The sequence below is a fragment of the Macadamia integrifolia genome, unplaced genomic scaffold (genome assembly GCF_013358625.1).
Source record: "Macadamia integrifolia cultivar HAES 741 unplaced genomic scaffold, SCU_Mint_v3 scaffold1382, whole genome shotgun sequence".
Classification (NCBI taxonomy): Eukaryota; Viridiplantae; Streptophyta; class Magnoliopsida; order Proteales; family Proteaceae; genus Macadamia; species Macadamia integrifolia.
In genome coordinates, this window is record NW_024868185.1 from 118661 (window position 1) to 139132 (window position 20472).

Consider the following 20472-nt stretch of genomic DNA (forward strand, 5'->3'; position numbering starts at 1 on the left):
TATTATTTTTTGCTTTCTTTTGGTAAATCGGAGTGCTTTATTTTCTTTTTCTTTTTCTTTTTCTTTTATCATTTATTGAGTTCTTGAGAAGAACAACTTGCAATAATAGTTATATCTGTCGAGATCACCAAGCTTTATAGTATGGTAAAGACAGGTTTCGCCCTATAGCAATACCTCAGGAATTTAGTAACCCCAGATCCATGCCGGTAAGCTCGTAAAAAGCCAAAAAATTTTAAAAATCAAAATATATATATATTCCATTCTTTTGTTCTAGTCTTACTCTAGTTGTGGATAGTGTCCTGCTGCATGAGTACTGGGTAGGTACGTAATACTATGAATCGGTTAAAAAGAAAAAATCCAACATGTAGGGATCCTATACGTATACTCTCATCAATACCTTTCAATATGGGAGACCAATAGTAAAACCCTCCACCTAAATCTCTAAAAGATAGGTTATACACTGCAAGAACAATCTAACCTTACTGTATAGTCCTACCACAAGCTCAAAGCAATAATTTTGAGCTCAAATCTTAGTACATCACTATGTTACCCCACTTCCATGGGCTGACCTTTGAGGATTCATACCTATTTCTAAGGGAATTTGAAGAAGTAAGTGTCCTAATTAAGATCCAACAGCTTTCTAATGATGCTGTTAAGCTTAGGTTTATCACATTTGCATTAAAAGACCAAGCTAAGAAATGGTTGTATGGGTTACCCTCAAATTCCATAACCACATGGGAATACTTCACAGTTATCTTTCTCAAGAAGTTTTTTCCAACTCACAAGACCAATAAGCTTAGAAGTGATATCCTTTAGTTTAGGCAAAAGTCTAGTGAGTTCTTTTCTAAACTTATGGAGAGATTTAAGGATATAATTCAAGAATGCCCTCACCATGGCGTAGACTTATGGCATTTATGTCAAATAATTTATGAGATTATTGATTACCCAACTAAAAAAATGACAAAGTCTATGTGCCATGGGGGATTCACATCCTTTACAGATGAAGGAAAGGCATGGGAATTCTTACTTAAGTTAGCTAACAAAACCCGTGAGTGGGAATCAACCTAAGGAAGTGAAAGGACCATAGGAGGGAAATGATATTTTGTGGATGGGATAGTAGCCATGGAAGCCCACTTGGATAGTCTAATTAAAAGGATTGAGGCTATTATTTCTAGAGAGCCACAATCAGTCAATATGGTTAAGATGTGTGCTTGGTTCCAGTTCCCTGGACATGTTATAGAAGAATGCCCCAACACTTCTGGGGGCACTTCAAATAAAAGTGTTAATACCTTATATCAGAATAATCCATATAGTAACACTTACAATCCAGGGTGGAGAAATCACCCAAATTTCTCCTAGAACCAGGTCAACCAAGCAGGGCCTCCCGATTTCTATAGTCAAAGTCAACCTGGACCCCAAAGGTCTCCCTTTGCACAATAGCCTTTTGCCCAAAATACTTTTCCTAGGTCAAATGTAGGACCTCAGGCTAGTTTCCCTGGGCCCCCTCTCCTCTTATCTTATTCGTAACCCCTTGGGTTTACCACTGGGTTTACCAACATTGGAGAGGCAAGTAGATTGAGTAACTTAGAAAAAAATACAGCCCTCCTCATGACAAGCCATCAAAATCTTATCAGAGAACTCATCCAATTTGTCTCAATTTTACGTGAGAGGGAGAAAAGAACCTAACCTTAGGCATCAGCCTATTAGTTCACAAGCACCCACTAATGCATCACTGAATGTGGTACAAGGTCAGACCCAACAGGGGCCCTCTTACAAGGGCCCTTAGGAGTGGTCGAGAGTACCAACAGAGTGTTCCTAAGTCTTCCCCATCTACTACTCCTATTAACTCTCCTTCTGCTGAGGACATAAGTGTGCCTCTTGTTCCAGGTTCGTCTGATGAGCCTAAAGCAACTACATATGATTTGGTTGAGGAAACCAAACATGATTGTTGTGAAAAAGAGCAAATCCCTAACAGTTCTTATGTTCCACCTGTCCCCTTTCCTAATTGCTTGGTAAACAAAAAGAAGACTACTTCCATGAACAAAATTTTAGAAGTCTTCAAAAAGATAGAAGTGAACATCCCTCTTTTGGATTCCATCTCAGATCTCCACCTATGCAAAGGTCCTGAAAGATTTGTGTACTCATAAACGTATCACTGTGTGCCCAAAAAGGCATTTTGGGTAGGTAACATTACTTCCATAATTACTCAACCTATAGCTGCCAAGTATAAGGATCCAAGGAGCCCTACCATAGCTTGTGTCCTGATTTGACTTCAAGTTAGGAGGAGGAGTTGATTGACCTTCTAAAGGAAAATAAGGAAGCCCTTCAAAAAGAAATACTTAGATGGATGGATAATGGGATCATTTATTACATTTTTGATAGGGGCACGAATTTTTGCAATAGATCATTTGAGGCCCTCATAAAGAAATATGGGACCACCCATAAGCTGGCTATACCCTATCATCTTCAAATTAGTGGCCATGTTGAGGGACCTAGTAGGCAAATTAAGCAAATTTTGGAAAAGACTGTCAACCCTAATCACAAGGATTGGTCTCTTAGTCTTGTGGATGCCTTATAATCTCTCAGAACTGCGTTCAAGACTAATCTTGGACAATATCCTTATTGCCTTATCTATGGAAAGGCATGCCATATTTCAGTTGAGTTAGTGCATAGATCATTTTGAGCTATAAAGAAGCTGAATTTTGATCTGCCTACTATTGGTACTCATAGTGGACTCCAACTAGCTGAGTTGGGTACTTGCCATATTCATGGTGGGGACACCTCCCCGATCTCTCAGACAGGTCTGGTACTTGTTGTATTCTTGGGTCATCACAGTTGTGTGGACCTATGTTTGTTTATTTTTTGTATTTATTGGTGTTTGCTATAACACTAACTTTAAACCGTTTCATAATTAGTTATATATAATATTTCACTCTACTTTGCATCCAATCCTTTTGGTTTAAAAAAAATAAAATATAAATCACATGTAAATTGTATCATTACTAAATATGATAAGAAATTAAAGTAGTTTATAAAATCACATAGGTTAATGATTACAAAATTTTCTTTTTTGGTTTGAAAGTTTTCACTTTATTTTCCTTTAATTCCTCATGCAACCAAATAGAGCCATCATGATTTTATTTCATGAGAAGGGAAATAATAGGAAGAGGCACCGAGGGAGAGGAGAGGGGGAGAGAAAATATCGGAGTGGGAGAGAATACCTATGAGGCTCAATCACTGCTTTAGAAGAGAAGGATTGAGAGGCAACGGAACTTACAGAGAAGAGGAGGAAGTTGCGGTAAACAAAACCCTACACAAATGTGAGAAGCGAAATGAAAATTTGTGTATTCATATTGTATACAATATTATATATATATATATATATAAATGAATTATAAGGTTGGGATGGGAGGCCGATCTGAGCTTGGCTCAACCAAGGGTTGGCCTGACCATCGCTTCGGACCTAAACATCCTAGTCCAGGCCCGCCATGCAAGCTCAATAACTCAGCCTGGGCCATATTTGGACTCACGTAATGCTTGGATGATAGGGCCAAACTTACACCCCTAGAACACATATTTACCTAAAAGGATTCTGGTTATGGTTTTGATAGATCGAACTATCTTAAAAATAAAATAAGAGGGAAATTTTTCCCATGATAGTGGTATACTATCTCTCTCATATAATGTTTTGTAGGGAAAATTACTTGGAACACCTCCTGTACTAGGCCGGATCGCTTGACCTCTCAAAAGTTATGAATAGTTTACTTGGCCTAGCCTTGCATTTAAAATTTATGACAACTTGCCTTTGTCCGTTAGTTAGTTACGGTTTAATGATGATGTCATGGGTGGGAAAAATCCTAAATACCCAACTACCCTTTAAAGGTAGCAAATAGACACTTTTGCCCTTTAACTAAGACAAGGAAAGTTTTATTTCCCTTTCATCATTGAACAAGTCTTTACTGCCAACCTCCCTTTGTTCAATGGTGATTTGCATATGCTTCGATGGCAATCATGGGGAATCACCATCACCCTTAGTATCCTCCTCTTCTTGAATTTCAGAGCATCATTGTTGGTCAAAAGACTACATCACCTGGTTCCTCACTCACGTCCAAACAAACGACCCACATGCCAAAGAGTTGTAAAGTGAATAAGAGAACGCAAACAGTGCTCTAGAGAGGTCGACTAACCACCAAGTTATTTCCAAAATGAAGACTTATCACTTTCTTCTATTCTTTTTTTCCAATGCAAAAACAAAGGGAGAAGTGTGAGCCTACCAGATTGGATATTAATTCTTATACCAGTCTGAATTGGATCAGTGTGTATTAGTCGCTTTTGTCTTTATTTTTCAAAAACATATATTTTCTTTATGGTTCTACCCTTAAATAATATTAGTAATCAATCTAAATCGATCAGGTATCAATATCGGTCTACAATATGGTAGATACAATCAATACAATATAGATATTTAGAAACATAGAGCCTATAGGATACTGTTGAGTGTAGGCCCAAATACATTATAATTTTTTATTATTTTAGTTTAAACAGAAAAATAAAAGAAATAAAACAATCAATATGTCTGGGCCTATAGTATGTTGTATGCTTAGAGAACCCTTGCCAAGAACAAATTAAGATACAAAACATAAGATAAGTAATACAGTTGCAACACTATATTACCTTTTTTTTGGTAGAATGCAATGCTATATTACCAAGACTTAAAAGATCAAACAAAGAGTAGTTAGGCTCAGATATGTGTTTAGTCAATTACCAGCATTGATTGGTCAATATCATTGATATCAATATCAGAGTGATGCATGACATTTCTATTTTCATAGCCCCTACTTTAAAACACACACAAACGAGAGAGATAGAGATAGAGAGAGAGAGAGAGAAAATTAATTGAAGATAAAAGTGAAATTAGAGAGAAGATGAAGAAGCTATAAGGGACTCGAATGCTATACATGTGCCTTATATTCCCTTGCATGACTGGCTGCAGGTGAATCACAATAGAGTGTTAATACCAATGACTACTAGCTGGCATCCATGTTCTGCCATCAGGGAATGACTAATCCCACTTGCAAGTGTTACTCGTGTCGGGATAAGTGGAAGGGTTTTAAACCACTAAAGAAGAAGTCAATGTAAGTCCTGTACAATTGAAGAAATGTACCAAAAAATGGGCAACACATTTGCGAACACCTAAGGAACCCTCCACATAGCCAACAAATATTGTCCCACCTAAAGTAGACCAAAACATCCCACACCGGCTGATGGACACTAGCCAATGAACACTCTCGGGTGAGAGTGTGGGCCTGAAAAGGGTTATTTGACCATGAGGCCCGAACCCTCACACCCATGCACCTCAAATTACCTCCAATAGCTGGTACAACTTGCTAAGGAGTGGATTAATATGTTGGATCATTCCGAGGTGGGACCACTAGTGCCAAATGAGGAATTGACCCAGTAATGAGTAAAAATTCATTTATTTCCCAAACATACCCTAAGTTACTTAAGTTACTATAAATGGAGCTCCTTGTTCATTCATTTCATTCCTACCAAACTAAGAGCAAGGAAAAGGAGAAAGGAGAAGAGGAAGAAGAAGAAGAAGAAGAAGAAGAAGAGCAAGGGAGATCTCCTCTACTCACCCGCTCCATTGAAGATGAGTTTCTCTCTCTCTCTCTCTCTCTCTCTCTCTCTTCCTCTCTCTCTCTCTCACCTTATTTCTCAACCTAGCTAGGTTAAATGGGCAACCCTAATCGAAATCCCCATGGTTCACTTACATGATTTACAAATTAACTTGGGGATTTTGTGTAGGAGACCTAAATTAGCTAATTTATACACTCACCATGGAGTGTTGAGGCCTTCTACATGAAAAGCCCCAAATTTAGGCAACTCAAATCCTAGAATTTGGGTCAGTCGACCAAATTCCCTGTAATCAACCATCCTAACCTCCCCTATGTTGGGAGAAAGATGTTGTACACCTAAAGTAGGGGATTAGGGTAGTCATAGGTGAATTTGGAGTCCATTTCATGAGGCTTCAACCGAAATCCCTGAATTTTGGGCCTAAACTCTAAGATTATGGAATATGATCGAGTCCTTAGAACCTATGTGATCTAAGTAACTATACTATTCCTAAGGTAAGTAGTGTGTGTGGGTGCTACCTATATGGAAACTAACCATAAAACTCAAAACACCAACTTGTAAGCTAATCAAAAGAGCGTAAAAGAGAAGTGGGGTTCGAATCTTCACCCCATAAGGACTTAGACATACACACGGTCACTCAAGAGGACCTAAATGACTTATGGAGCAAATATGGTTAGAGAAGTACTAGATTTGTCTCCACCGGCTGATGCCACTAGTGGACATCCTGTAGGTTTTATAAACCTTTAGATCCAACCACCTCACAAATATACAATTAGCACCCACAGTGAACCTTTGTAAAGATTGCTGCCCCTTTTTGTAGACTTTCAGATTCACTGGTCGGTGCATTCATTTGTTGGTCACCTCCAACCGGTGAACATTCACTAGTCGGTGCATTCACTTGTTTATATTCCCATGCTTGAATATTGACCACAAACCCTGTGTTTCATAGGAATAGAACTGGCAAGTGATGAAGCATCGTGGCATGAGAACATTGACAATAAGCAACTAATAGGAATACGAGATGAGTGAGTGTTATGAATATTTTAAGGAGTGTTTATAACATGTTACCGATCCATGTGATCATAAATTGTGCATTATAAACTTGTTACTTTTTGAGAATTTGAATCTGCATATTGATGTTGATAATAGTTTTGGTGTTGGTTTTGGTATTGATGGATGGGATGCAGGGTGGTCAAATGTTAATTTTGGCATTGCATGCCCATAGAGTGAGAGAAAGTGTTGGGATGCAAGGTAGCAAAAGGTTGACTCCGGCACTACATGCCCATAAAGTGAGAGAGTGTGAGTATGATTGTGATGTGATATAAATCATGTTAGATTGCATCAGGCTAGGAGAATAACCTAGGTGCTACAACCCCTTCCCAATAGGGGGAAAGGTATTGGATAATCCTATCATCCGACAGATCGAGGTTGGGGGAGTTTTTGGTGACCAAGGTGGGGGGTACCGACATCGTGTCAAGCCCTTCAAGCGATGTTGGATTCAGTGTTGTGGTATATATGGGGAATTATTAATAGGGGCTTATGAGTACTGAAGTAGCCATGTAAGGACCAGTATGCTCCTGACTTGCAACTAGCTTGTACCATCGAGAGACCGATAACGGACCTTCATGACCTGGGATACCACCTTTGGTTGCTATAGCACTAAAACCAATATGGACTTAGAATCTATTGATTAGGCTTCTATGATAATAAACCGGATCATGACATTCTATTCATCTAATACACGTTTATTTGATGTTATTGATCATTGTCATTATCATTGCATTTCATATATGATTGTGTTTGCTTGCATATCCACCCTTCACTCGGCTTCGTGGAAGCCTGACTCATTTGTGGTAATATTTTTAGATGGTGATCTAGGGAACCCTTTAGAGGTTACTATTGAGGAGCTAACTCTATATGGAGATGATCTATGGGTCAAGAAGCTGGTTGCACAAGAGAAAGATTGTGCATGTGATGCCTATGCCTACAGGGCACCCTATGATAGTATTCATCTTCATCTTTTAATTCTTTTTATGTACATACTTGATGTAACCATAGGAGTAATATCGTAACTATGTTCTAACAGAAGTAAATATTCTTTTCTGTAATATGATATATATCAATGGAATTCACCAACTATGTTTATCTTACTGATTATTATTATACATTGTGGATTTTGGATTTATTTCATAAATTTGTGATCTTAAAGTACTGCATCAGAGATCCTGGATGGATTGTGAATATATTTGTGTGTCCAGGTCATTAGCCTTTAGGTAAGTGAAGGTGGGGTGTGGCATAAAAATAAGTAACATCACACAATAGAAGCAAAAGGCCTTGAGAAAAGTCAAAATGATGAATAGAAGGATGAGGAAGAGGTGAGGGTCTTGGCTTCTCTTGGACCTTCTTAAATACAAAAATATTGCGCCTAAACCCTAATTCCATTTTTGCCTTCATTAGACCTCATTTCTCCCTCATTTTCCAATATGATAGAGAAAACAAATGTGATAAGACCTACAAGAAATAGGGAAAAAAAGGGCAAAACTTTTAGAAACCAAAGTAGGGTGAGAAGACAAAGAGAAGAAAGAATTTGGTTGAAGAGACCACAAATCAAGAGGACAGATGTCTCCTCCCCTCTAATGGAAACAAAAGTATAGCTTGATATCTATGGATTAGAGGAATCTTAACAACAAGAAGAATCAATTTAAAAGATTGAGATTGGAATCTTGGAGGGCAGAAAACGAAATCACAGCAAACCTTCTAAAAACAAGGAAATGCGCAGGGGGCAGGGGTAGTAGGCTATGTGCAGGAGCAGGGGTGGTGCGATAGACTGGTGTTGTGAGGTAGATGTGTCGTGGCCACCGGGGAGTTGCAATGGTGAATCGATTTGGACGTTTTCAGGTTAAACCCTTTAAAAGGTAAGTCGGTAATTTTAACTTCAAAAGTTTCAATTGAATAACACAGAAGGGTAAAATAGTCATTTCCATTCAACCATTAACAACAACTAGCACCATAAAGTTTCATGGGTTTCAAGTAATATTTTCAAACTTTTGGTATCTCAAACAATTTGGCCATAGCATGTGGGGTCCCTTAGATTTTTGCTATATATAGGACCTGTAGCACTATAGAGGATCTGATTCTACTTGTAATTTTCTCTGTTTTTTATTATTTTTTCTCCTACTGATGTTGGTGTAATGTAGGATATTTCCTTCACCTTGGCATCATGCATGTGGAGCCCTATACCTAAATTAAAAATGGGCAAGGGTTCAATGCTTTCTTACAGATAATTCTTTATCTTCCACCAGAAAAAAAAGGTATCATACCAGACCACCAATTTTTTTGTCCAAAAAAAAAAAAACCTAGCTTTTAAATCATGGCGCTGTGTTTTATTTTTCTTTCCTAAGAAAATTTAAACAGTAGAATATATCTGACTTAAAAATCGATTGTTTTCTGGTCATCGCCTCTTTAGCTATTTTCTTAATCCTAAGAACACAAGTGTTGTTAGTTTTTAGTCAAATTTTGGGGTTAGATAATGTTCCATCTCCATATGTAGGGTTATTACTATCCAATGCCAATGTGTCAAAAGGGGTTTCTATTCCTTTCAAACTAAAACCTAATTCCCTTCTCATCACTCCACACCAAATCCACCTTCCAACACTTCATTCTAGCTTTCCTCAATCCTGATAAAAGCCCTGTCACTATTGCCTCACCATTTTTTTTTCCTATACACAAGTTATTAGCTTGAAATATGATACATTGATTTTTATGAAGAAAACAAAAAGCCCATCCAGAGATAGTCCTTCTGTAAAACTTGTGACAATTAGAGTTAAAGTGCCTCTTGGGGAGGGGATGGTAAAGAAGGTGGTTTGTGAAGGGTAAGATATCACCTTGGCTGCATAGTTATTGTTAGGTAATCCGTTAGATATCCAAAACTCAACATGTTTAAGTATCATGTCGGGATCAAGTTTTTGAGAGAAAAACTGTATTTGGTTCTTGTGGTTCCAAATAAAGTAGCATATGATCATAAATTTGGAAAACAACAAAGAGAACTAATTCCTGGAAATGCCACAAGAGTTGAAGCAATACATGAGAAAAGTGTTGAAGAAGAAAACGGGAAAAGATTAGATCTAAAACCCAAGGGGCAAGCCGCCCAGACTTTCCCCGAAAATTCACACTCAAATATAACATGCCATATGGATTCCAGTTGGTTGTGGAAAAATCCACATAAGGGGACGATATCCACTCATTTCAGCAGGATGCCCTTGGTGGGAATTCATGCATTGATGCCTCTGCAAAGAAACGTCTTAAACTTGGGGTGGATATTGATTTTAAAAAAATTGCCACCATGATGCTGTGTTGATGCCATTTTTTGTTAAAAAGCTCAGGCGCATGCATACATTTGCATGGTATTTTATCACACTAATTTCATTTTAAAGAAGTTTCATTTATCATAGTAAGTGGTATTATTTTTTTCTCTTCGGTACCAAAGCAAGAGGTTTCTTTATTTCTTTATTTCTTTATTATTATTATTACTGTTATTATTATTGCTGAAAATGCAAAAGGTAGATCGCCTGTAAAAGAGGCATATCCTTTACAGTCTAGGGGATGATTAGGAAATTTTAACCATTGGATAAGATAAGGTTGTCAATTTGGTATTGATACTCTTAACAAAAAAATTGGTATCTATATTGAAATCGTATCAAATTACAAAATCGAAACCTTATCAAAGGAGATTCTGTATCGTCTAAAATATTATAAAATGGTTTCTTTCTTGATTTGGTATGATATTGGTTTTCAAGAAAAAATCATTCAGCATGTATGAATCATACCAAAATCTTGAAATATTAATTGACACCATTACTGAATTACTAACTACAAATACGTAAAAGGAAAAAATATCAATTAGAAATCATACTGAAATCGTATTTTTGCTGAATAACAAACCATATTTATACGGAATAAAAATTGTATCGAGCGATATGGTATTGATATTGAAATATATGATTATTTTGGTATAGTATAGTTTGGATGTCTACTCTTGATCTATTGTACTGTACTGAATACCATGCCGATTTACACCCTTAGGATAAGATGAGATAAAGTCTAAATTAGTCGTGTGTGCAATTGAAGCCAAATCAAATGATATAAGAAGCATTTGGTATGCATTCTAAGAAATCATATCAAACTTTGCTTTAGTCTTCCATGGAACCAATGATCACTAGTTGCTCGGGTTCGGGCTGATCAAGCTTGAGCTTGAGCTTGGAGGGTCCTTTTGGCTCAAACCAACACACATCTATTAAAAAAATCTAGAAAATGCAACTCTAAGATGAGCCCACTTATGTCACACCCCACTTCCAGTAGACCTAACTTATCATTAGGAATACCGGTAGTGTGAGTAAGACACGTACCTATCTTACGAACCTACTAGGATCTCTAATAGCAGTGCCTTAACATTTTACAATCTCACATCACAAACCAACCAAAAGCAACAGAATCAGAGCATAGTAGTGGAATCATCAATAAAATGGGGAAATGTCTAATGATAAACATAATATCAATAATCAAGTTATTCTGTTTACAATCCTTTAAGACTTATATATATCAAGTTTAAAACATAATATTCATAGACCTGTATCAATATAATAAAAAATACATCAAACACCTCATAGCACCACGTATACACAAAAGTCGCAAGCACAGTCCTGACCATACTCCTCCACGTCCAGCATCTACTACTCCCTCACTCCGTACTTGGGTCTAGAGGATAGAGAATCACTACCTATGGGCATGAGTGTATGTGCATCATCATCTAAAAAGAGGGTGTATACATGGGGTGAGCTTTCCAACTCGCTCAGTGAGGGGTGGGGTTCAAGCACATCCAAGTATAACAATCACAATAATAATTTATGATGTATGTTTGTAGAAATTAAACACATAGTCTATGATAGTCATGATGCAATTCACTTATTTTATTATCCACCTGACAACACAACTAAGTCTGGTAAATGCTACTATGGCACATTAGGCTATATCCCTCGTCTTGGAATTGCCATTGACTGTGCAGGGATACAAACCCTAGCCATGAATAGAAGTCTATCAGTCCCCCTATGCGTCCATGGGTCACCTAGTAAATCCCTGATAACCCCCTCTTGGCTGTCATGGCACCGGTACCAATCAGTGGCCACGCCTATCAAGTTCCCACCTCCAGCAACAATCACATTGTACCACTAGTGTGGCTTTTCAAAAAGGCACATCAAACAAACCATAATGGGTTATCCAACACCTTTACCCCAGTTGGCAAGGGTTTGTAGCATAGGGAGTGATACCTAATGACATATATGCTACATGCCTTCACAATGATACAGTTAGTATGAATTACACGATACTGGCAAGACCTCGGCCATAAAGTATAATCCATCTCCAAATATAGTCCCGGGTGCACGATACTGGTAATGCATTAGGCATAAAGTGAAACTTGAGACCATTTACCTAATCTAGTATGCATATCACAGATGAGTATGAACTATGCAACATCGGTATCAATCATCGGCTATGAAGTGTATTTATTTCCAAATATGGTCCCGGAGCACACGATACCGATAACACATCGGCTACAAAGTGTAATCCGTGACTACAACTAACTCTAATGCACATAATCAATGTATGAATGCAACAAGAATATGATAATCACGGCACCGGTACCACCTCGGGCATGTCAGATTCTGTCTCATACATACAACCAAACACATGGCGATCACAGTACTGGTACCACCTCGGCCACACTGGATCCCGCCATACATCTCCATAGCAATTCATATCATAATCATAAAATAAAACATGTGATAGAACATCATCATTTGAACATTTAATAATCATGTATAATCATACAGATGTGAGCAATTTTATAATAATAAGACAATCCAAAAATAAAGCAACCATCCCTCACCTTGTTTATCTCTGTATGTGTTAGGGTTCAAATAAGGCCATCGATCAATTCACTCAGTTTCGGTCTCAGGGCTCGTGTGCATTATGTCCTAGACACAAGGGCAATTGTACATCAGTACATATCTAAAAGATCGGGAGAGGCCCACTTGGGTCACCCCCAAAAGGTACAGACAAGGTTTCCCAGTGACCGTAATGTCACCAGAAACACCCACGAGAAACAGGGTATTTCCACCAGAAATATCCAGGTTGTTTCCAGTGGTGGTGATAGAGAGCTCACAAGCCTCTGTGGTTCACTAAAAATAACCCATCGGAAGCAGGCCCAGTGGACCTGGTGGGTTGCTTCCGGTGGTGGTATAGAAGTGTCCAACCATTTTGGGGCTTTCCTACTCAGGCCCGATCATTGGGATTTGTTCTGTGAAGTTTGTAGGGAATGTTCCAAGCATCCTTCTAAGACAATAAAATCTTAATTCCATTATGCCATTTGGGAGATACGTCGATCGAACAATCAAAACCCTAGTTGGTCATTTGGCAATACTTGTTGCCAGAGCTAACCGGGCTTGGTTCAAGCTCGGCAACAACACCTGTAGGGTAAAATATGCATTCCATGACCTCTACATGGTTTGTACACTAATATTCCATCCAAACCTAGGTTAATTTAGGTCAAAATGGAGAGAGAGAGTGGTGGAAGTAAGTGTACTTACCTTCGACAATAATTCTAACAACTAAGCGGTAGCCGGCACAAAGGTGAGACCCTTCCTTCTTCTTCCTTCTTCTCTTCTTTCTCTTCACTCCTACTTTGGACACTAAGGAAATGAGGAATTAGTTAAGTGTCAATTTTGGACCTCAGGGTCTGTTTGGTTGGACCCTATTCGGACCGATCAGGTTAATATGACTCTCAGAGCCCGAGAACCCAACTACATAGGTCTACAATGTGCTCACATCACAAGGAAGATGTGGAGAATGATTTAGGATCATCCGAGATTGTATACAATGCGAATGGTAGGACCCACAAGCATCGAAACCTTGACAATAGTCTGTTAGGCTCATCGGAAATAGCCCATCGGATTCAGCCCCAGTGGATCCGATGGCTTATTTTCGGTGGCTAAGATAGCTTACTGTCTTGACTACTTTCTATCCGATAGTTGGTCTTGCATAGGTGGTTGCCCTCGGCCGTGCTCATGGTCTTTTGATAACTTTGATATATGCCGGATTCATATGTGAGGAGTCAGGTCACTTACGGTCTGGGGTCAGAAGGTACGAATCCCCTCTAGCTAGACTAGCATACGATGCACGAACACTTGGAGTCATCTCTCCCCCTTCGACAATGGGTAGTTGCAAGTCAATACCTAGCCATGCTTTCGATCTCTGATCTGAGACCTATCACAAAAGTTCAAATTAGACCGAGTCAAGGCACGGGTGTAACAATTTATCAACCAACCTGGGTTTGGGCTAGACTAGGTAGATGGAAAGGTACAACTTGGTCAAAAATCTTGCTCATGTAATGGAATCAACTCACTTTTGGTTTGAATTTCACCAATTTCCTAGCCAAGCCCACCTAAGTTGCACCATTGATTGGGTGGGTTCAGACAAGCTAGTTCCATAGATTTGGTATGAATTGAACCCCAATATATTTTACCCATGAAAAAAAAATGGAAGAAGAAGCCCAATATAGAAGAAACTACCAAAACTTAAACTTCAGAAGAGTTAGCACAAGTGCACAACCATGAAAGGGTCATCCAAATTTGGCAAATATTTGATTATGTTCTCCCTACAAATCCAATTTGGCTAATGTGGCATCTTCCTATAGCTCCTAAAGTCAAGGTTTGCATCTGGAAAGTACTTATTGATTGGATTTGACACTTTGGACTTCTAAATGGAAGGGGTTTCAATCTCTGTACTTCGTGTCCTTTGTGCTTTATTGGTTCATTATCTATAGATCTTATTTTTCTTCAATCTGCTAATTCTAAAATGGTTTTGAAGCCTTGGGCTTCAAATTCTCTCCTCACTTATGTTATTCTATCCAAGTTTGGATTGTTGAGGAGTTTAATCTAAAAGACCGTCCCCTCACAGTGATTAGAATACACATAAACCTTAGGTAGTTTTCACAGACAAAGAACATGAGCCGTTTAGGGACTAGAACCATACATGTGTGTAGTTTGGGAAACCTCCACCACTCTTTAATCACGAACTATGTTCCTCACATTCAAAGATTGCCATGAACAAGATCCAGTCCTCTAGGGTCTTTACAGTCTCTTGGATTCTCACCACAACTTTATGAGTGAAATGTGTTCTCATGTAAGGGTGATGCAGAGACCATAGAGACTATTTATCATAGTAGTGATCCAGCCCTAACCACTCTGACAATGGTTGGGCTGGCCTATCCCTCTAAGTGGTCAAACTTTTATGGGCCAAATAAAGCACATGTATTAATATAGCATAAAACCCAATATGCTTCCACTTGGGCAACATTAATACAATATCTTTCCATTTGCAGTTTGGCCATGTATACCCATAGCTAAAAACTCCCACTTTAAACTTTGATTCAAAGACCTTACCCCTTATGTTGAACAGTGGTAGGATACACCCCTCAATATATGGCATACATCTACATACTATAACCAACAAAATAAACTTATAATCCAAATCACCTGGGATCAAGATAAAGAAACTGTGTTACCCACATGTGATCACATAAATGTGTTTTCTTGTAGGTCATTTTCCTGATCAGAGATCAGTCTACCTTGAATTCCCTCATAGGTAGAAACTTTGATATTAATTAGTACCTTGGTAAATCACTATAACCCAAAGTTAATACCTTTACTTTGGCAAACCACCTGTGATAAATCACTACTTCTTTGGATTTATACTAAATACTGCCATAAAGCACAAACTTTGGGTAAATATCACCATTTACTAATGACATGTCAAAATAAATAGGTTACAAACATATAAATTATAACCACATAACAATACAATGACAAAAAAGGAAAGAAAGTCACTACATTAAAATACTCAGTCCAAAAATAAGCAAAGAAATGTGCTCCCACTCAGCTAGAGAATAAAACTCTCACTAAAGAAGCATATCAAAAGATCTTAGTACACCCATAGTAGATACATGATCTTTGAAGGCTCCCATAGGTAAAGCTTCAATGAGTGGATCTGCCACCATCACAAAAGTAATGTGTTTAACATCAATCTCTTTATTACCAACCTTCTCTCTGATGAGCAGGTACTTGATGTCGATGTGCTTTGAACTGCTAGACTTCTTGTTGTTCTTAGTGAAGAACACTACAAAGTTGTTATCATATCACAACCTTATGGGTCGAGAAATAGAGTCTACAACCTTCAACTCATGAATGAAGTTCTTCAACCATGTAGCCTGCTTAGTTACTTCATAGAGTGGCACAAACTTTGTCTATGTAGTGGACGAAGACAGAATGGTCTACTTAGTGCTCCTCCACAAGATGCCTCCACCATCCATCAAGAAGATGTAACTAGAGGTAGACTTCCTATCACCCGTGCAATCATTGAAATCAGAGTAAGAATACCCTATCACCTCAAGTCTGTCATCACCATTGTAGACCAGCTTGAATTCCCTTATCCTCTGCAGATACCTTATCGCCTTCTTGGTTGTTGTCTAGTAACTATACTAGCATCTGACTGAAACCTCCCAAGCACACCAATAGCAAAGGCGATGTCTGGACGAGTGCACACAAAAGCATACATGAGACTCCCTACTATTGAAGCATATGGTTTATCCTCCATCAAGCTCCTCTCCATCTCAGTGTTTAGATACTGTTGCTTCTTCAATTTGTCTCCCTTAGAAATGAGCAAAGTATCACTAACATATAGCACCCGGAAAATAAATTTGCTCCCATTGACTTTAATATAGATGCCCTGATCTATAGGGCTCTCAATAAATCAGAAGAATGTCACCCCCTGATCAAACTTTAGGTACCACTACTTAAAGGCTTGTTTCAAACCATAAAGTGACTTCTTCATTTTTCAAACAAGATGATCATTTCTTACCTCTTCAAAACCCTTTGGTTGACACTTAAAACTGCTCTACAAGGTCTCCATTCAGAAATGTTGTTTTCACATCCATTTGGTGTAGCTCAAGATCAAAATGGACAACAATAATCATAATGATCCTGAAAGAATCCTTTAAAGAAACTAGGGAGAAGGTCTCTGTGTAGTCCACACCCTCTCTGTGTGAAACCTTTTACTATCATCCTAGCTTTGTAGAGTTTAAACCTTCATTAAGAATCAGACTTGGACTTACAGATCCATTGTATGCAATGAGATTATATCCTTATGGAATCTCCACCAACTCCCAAACCCCATTACTGTTTATGGACACTAACTCCTCTTTCATTGCCTCCACCCATTTATCTGGACTACAGTGACTCATGGCCTGTAGAAAAGTGTACATGGTAGGATCTTCCTCTTAACCGACGTTATACTCACACTCATTCAAATAGGTCACATTATATGGGTGAATGGTAGACTTACAATTCTGATGGTTCTCCTTGAAGGTTTTGGTGCTCCAATTGTGTCAACTGGCAATGATGCTTCTACCTGTGTGGGTGCAAGATCATCTTTCATCTCTAGCTCCGTAGACACATTCATATCATTAGACATGAGGGTATGAGAGTCTTCTAACTATGGAGGGATGGACATGGCAGGAGCAAAGGTTGAGGGTCCAACCAACTCATCAGCAAATACTAGATGGCGTGGCACTGTTGGATCTTCATTGCTCTCAATAAACCTTGCATGATAGTCTCCATAATCCTACTTCCTCCACCCTAATAGTATAATTTGTATCCCTTGGATCTCTTTGGATATCCAATAAACCGGTAGCTCACTTTGGGGTCCCAAACTTTCTCATGGAGATTGAAAAGTTTGATATCATCATAACAACCCTAGACTCATAGATGTCTAAGGCTAGGCTTTCTACCAGTCTAGAGTTCATAAGGAGTCTTGGTCACTGCCATTACTAAGCACCCTGTTGAGAATGTAGATGGCAGTTTTGAGTGCTTCTCCCCATAAAGACTCTAGTATATCAGTAGTACTAATCATGATTTTAGCCATGTCTTTCAAGGTTCTATTCTTTCTTTCTGCAACTCCATTGTGCTAAAGTGTCCCAGGCATAGAATACTATGGTGCTATCCCATTTTCTTTCAGAAAAAGGGCAAAAGGTCTAAGAAATTATCCAATTTCACTGCTCCTTCCATAATACTCCCCACCCCTATTAGACCTGATAGACTTGATTTTCTTAGAGTGAAAAACCTCCATCTCTCCCTTGAACATCTTAAAGGAGTCAAGTGCACTAAATTTATTACTGCTCAAAAAAATGTATCCATATCTATATTAGTCATCAATAAACATTATGAAATAACATTGACCATTTAGTGTTGGTGTTGGAAAAGGACCATAGATATCCATGTGTATGAGATCGATCAATCTAACAATGCGAAAAGTTTCCTTCTTCCTAGAGATAGTTATCTTCCCCTTAATGAAGTCAATGAGGGTACCCAATTCATCTAGGTCTATATTTTCCAGAACTCCTTCCTTCACTAGCCTCTCCATTCTCTTTCTAGAGATATGACCCAATCTTATGTGTGACAATACTAAAGACTTTTCATCTGGTAGTGAATGTTTCACACCAATATTCATAACCCATGATTGTAGCTCAGTATATAAAGCCCATCTACCAGATCACCAGAACCCACAACAATAGAGTCATATAGTAAAGTGAAGCTATTCACATTAAAACTAACTGAGTATCCGTCTAAACAAAGTTTAAAAATTAAAAAAAAAAAAATCCTCCTCATTAGGGAATAAAAAAAACATTCCTCAAGTCTAAAAGTAATTCTGAATTTAAAGATAGCCTAATTTTTTTTTTTTATGGCTTCTAGTGTTACTTGAGCTCCAGTTCCCATGAGCATGCTCTCCTCATCCTTTCTCGGCATTCTCCTACCTAGAAATCCCAGTAAGGAGTGAGTGATGTGAATGAACAAAGCTGAACCAACCACCAAGAGTCAACTAGTGCATTAATAAGATAGGACTTAAAGAAAACCATAGATATGTGCATATCAATGCCCTCTTCTTGTCTAGATAGGCCTTCCTCTTGAAGCAACCCTTCTTCATGTGACCTCCTTTTCTTAGAAAACCTCATGTTGTTTCTGACAAAATCAAGTGAAGGAGTTCCCTTTGTGTTAGGTTAGCACTTTCAACATTTTCCTTCTTGTTCTGTGTATTTTCTTCCTATGTCACCATATTTATCAGCTCATAAATGTATTACAAGCTGTACTGAGGTGCTTGTAGGAATCTGATAGAGAGTTGAGGGCTATAATCACCAGGCAATCATCATCAATTTTAATCCTAGCCCTCAGTTCTTGTTTCCCAGTGAAACTAACTTTAGAATGCGGTCTCTAGCAGTTCCAACCCTTTAAACCTAGATGTGGGAAAAGTATTCATCAAGCCTCTAGCCTAAGACTTCCTAGAACAATCAAACTTGGCCTCGATGGCTTCTAGGTACTCAACAATGAGGATAGGATTGAGAGGCATCATGTTACTTCTACTGATTTTTCCTAAAGACTGACAAGAAGGACAAGCCTTACAATAAACAAAGGCCTCCTTAAAGAGACTGAGCCAATAAAATCCACATTGCATACCTTGGCTGCAGTCTTAGTAGGCCCAAAATGGCCTGTGAGTGATAAGGTAAGGATCATCCCAAAAGAAATACTTAACCTGTGAGTGAAAATGGTACTTCTCTTGGGAACACCAATGATTTGGAGTCTTTGTTTTAACTAAAAAATTTACAATATCTGCAAATCAAGGTTCACTAGATGCTGCAAAGGGATGCTCATCAGGAAAATGCTCATTAACTGGAGTATTCACAGTCAAAGAATTGGGTAACCGGGACAAATGGTCTGCAGCAAAATTTTCACTACCTTTCTTATCCTTAATTTCTAAGTCAAATTCCTGCAAAATCAAAACCCATCCGATAAGACGTGCTTTGGCATCCTTTTTCTGAATAAGGTATCTGATAGCTGCATGGTCAGTATAAATAATTACATGAGAACCTATCAGATATACATGAAACTTTTCTAATGCAAATACAATAGCTAAAAATTCTTTTTCAGTTGTGGTGTAGTTCAGTTGTGCATCATTGAGAGTTCTACTAGCATTATAGATAACATGAGAAAGTTTATCAACTCTCTACCCTAAGACTGCCCCTATAGCAAAATCAGATGGCATCACACATTAATTCAAAGGGCTCAATCCATAAGGGAGCTTGAACAATGGGGGTTGTAGTCAACACCTTCTTTAATTGCTCAAAGCACATGAGGCATTCACTAGAGAATTTAAAGGGTTGCTCTTTAGCCAAAAGATTGGTGAGAGGTCTAACCATGTGAATAAAGTTCTTGATGAACCGACGATAGAACCCTGCATGACCTAAGAAGGAACAAACGTCCTTAACTGACTTGGGAGGTGGTAAATTAGAAATTAATTCCACCTTAGTGCTATCGACCTTGATCCCTTCTTTGGAAATGACATGACCCAACATTATGCCCTGTGTAACCATGAAATGACATTTCTCCCAATTGAGGACTAAATTAGTCCTTTTGCATCGTTTCAGTACTAAAGAAAGATGATGCAAACAATTAGAAAATGAGGAGCCATGAATAGAAAAATCATCCATAAATACTTCCAAAAAGTGCTCCACCATATCAGAGAAAATGCTCATTATGCATCTTTGGAACGTGGCAAGGACATTACAAAGCCCAAAAGGCATATGTCGATAAGCAAAGGTTCCATAGGTGCATGTAAAGGTGGTCTTGTGTTGGTCATCTAAGGCAATGGGAATCTGGTGATAGCTGAAATAAC

At 38.3% G+C, this 20472-nt stretch overlaps 1 non-coding gene across 1 annotated transcript; it reads right to left on the reverse strand.

Annotated features, from left to right (window-relative positions):
* Nucleotides 1–792: 792 nt before the first annotated feature.
* LOC122063626 lies at nt 793–899 on the reverse strand. Its single transcript, XR_006135415.1, has one exon. It is a non-coding gene; the product is annotated as a small nucleolar RNA R71 (small nucleolar RNA).
* Nucleotides 900–20472: the final 19573 nt, after the last annotated feature.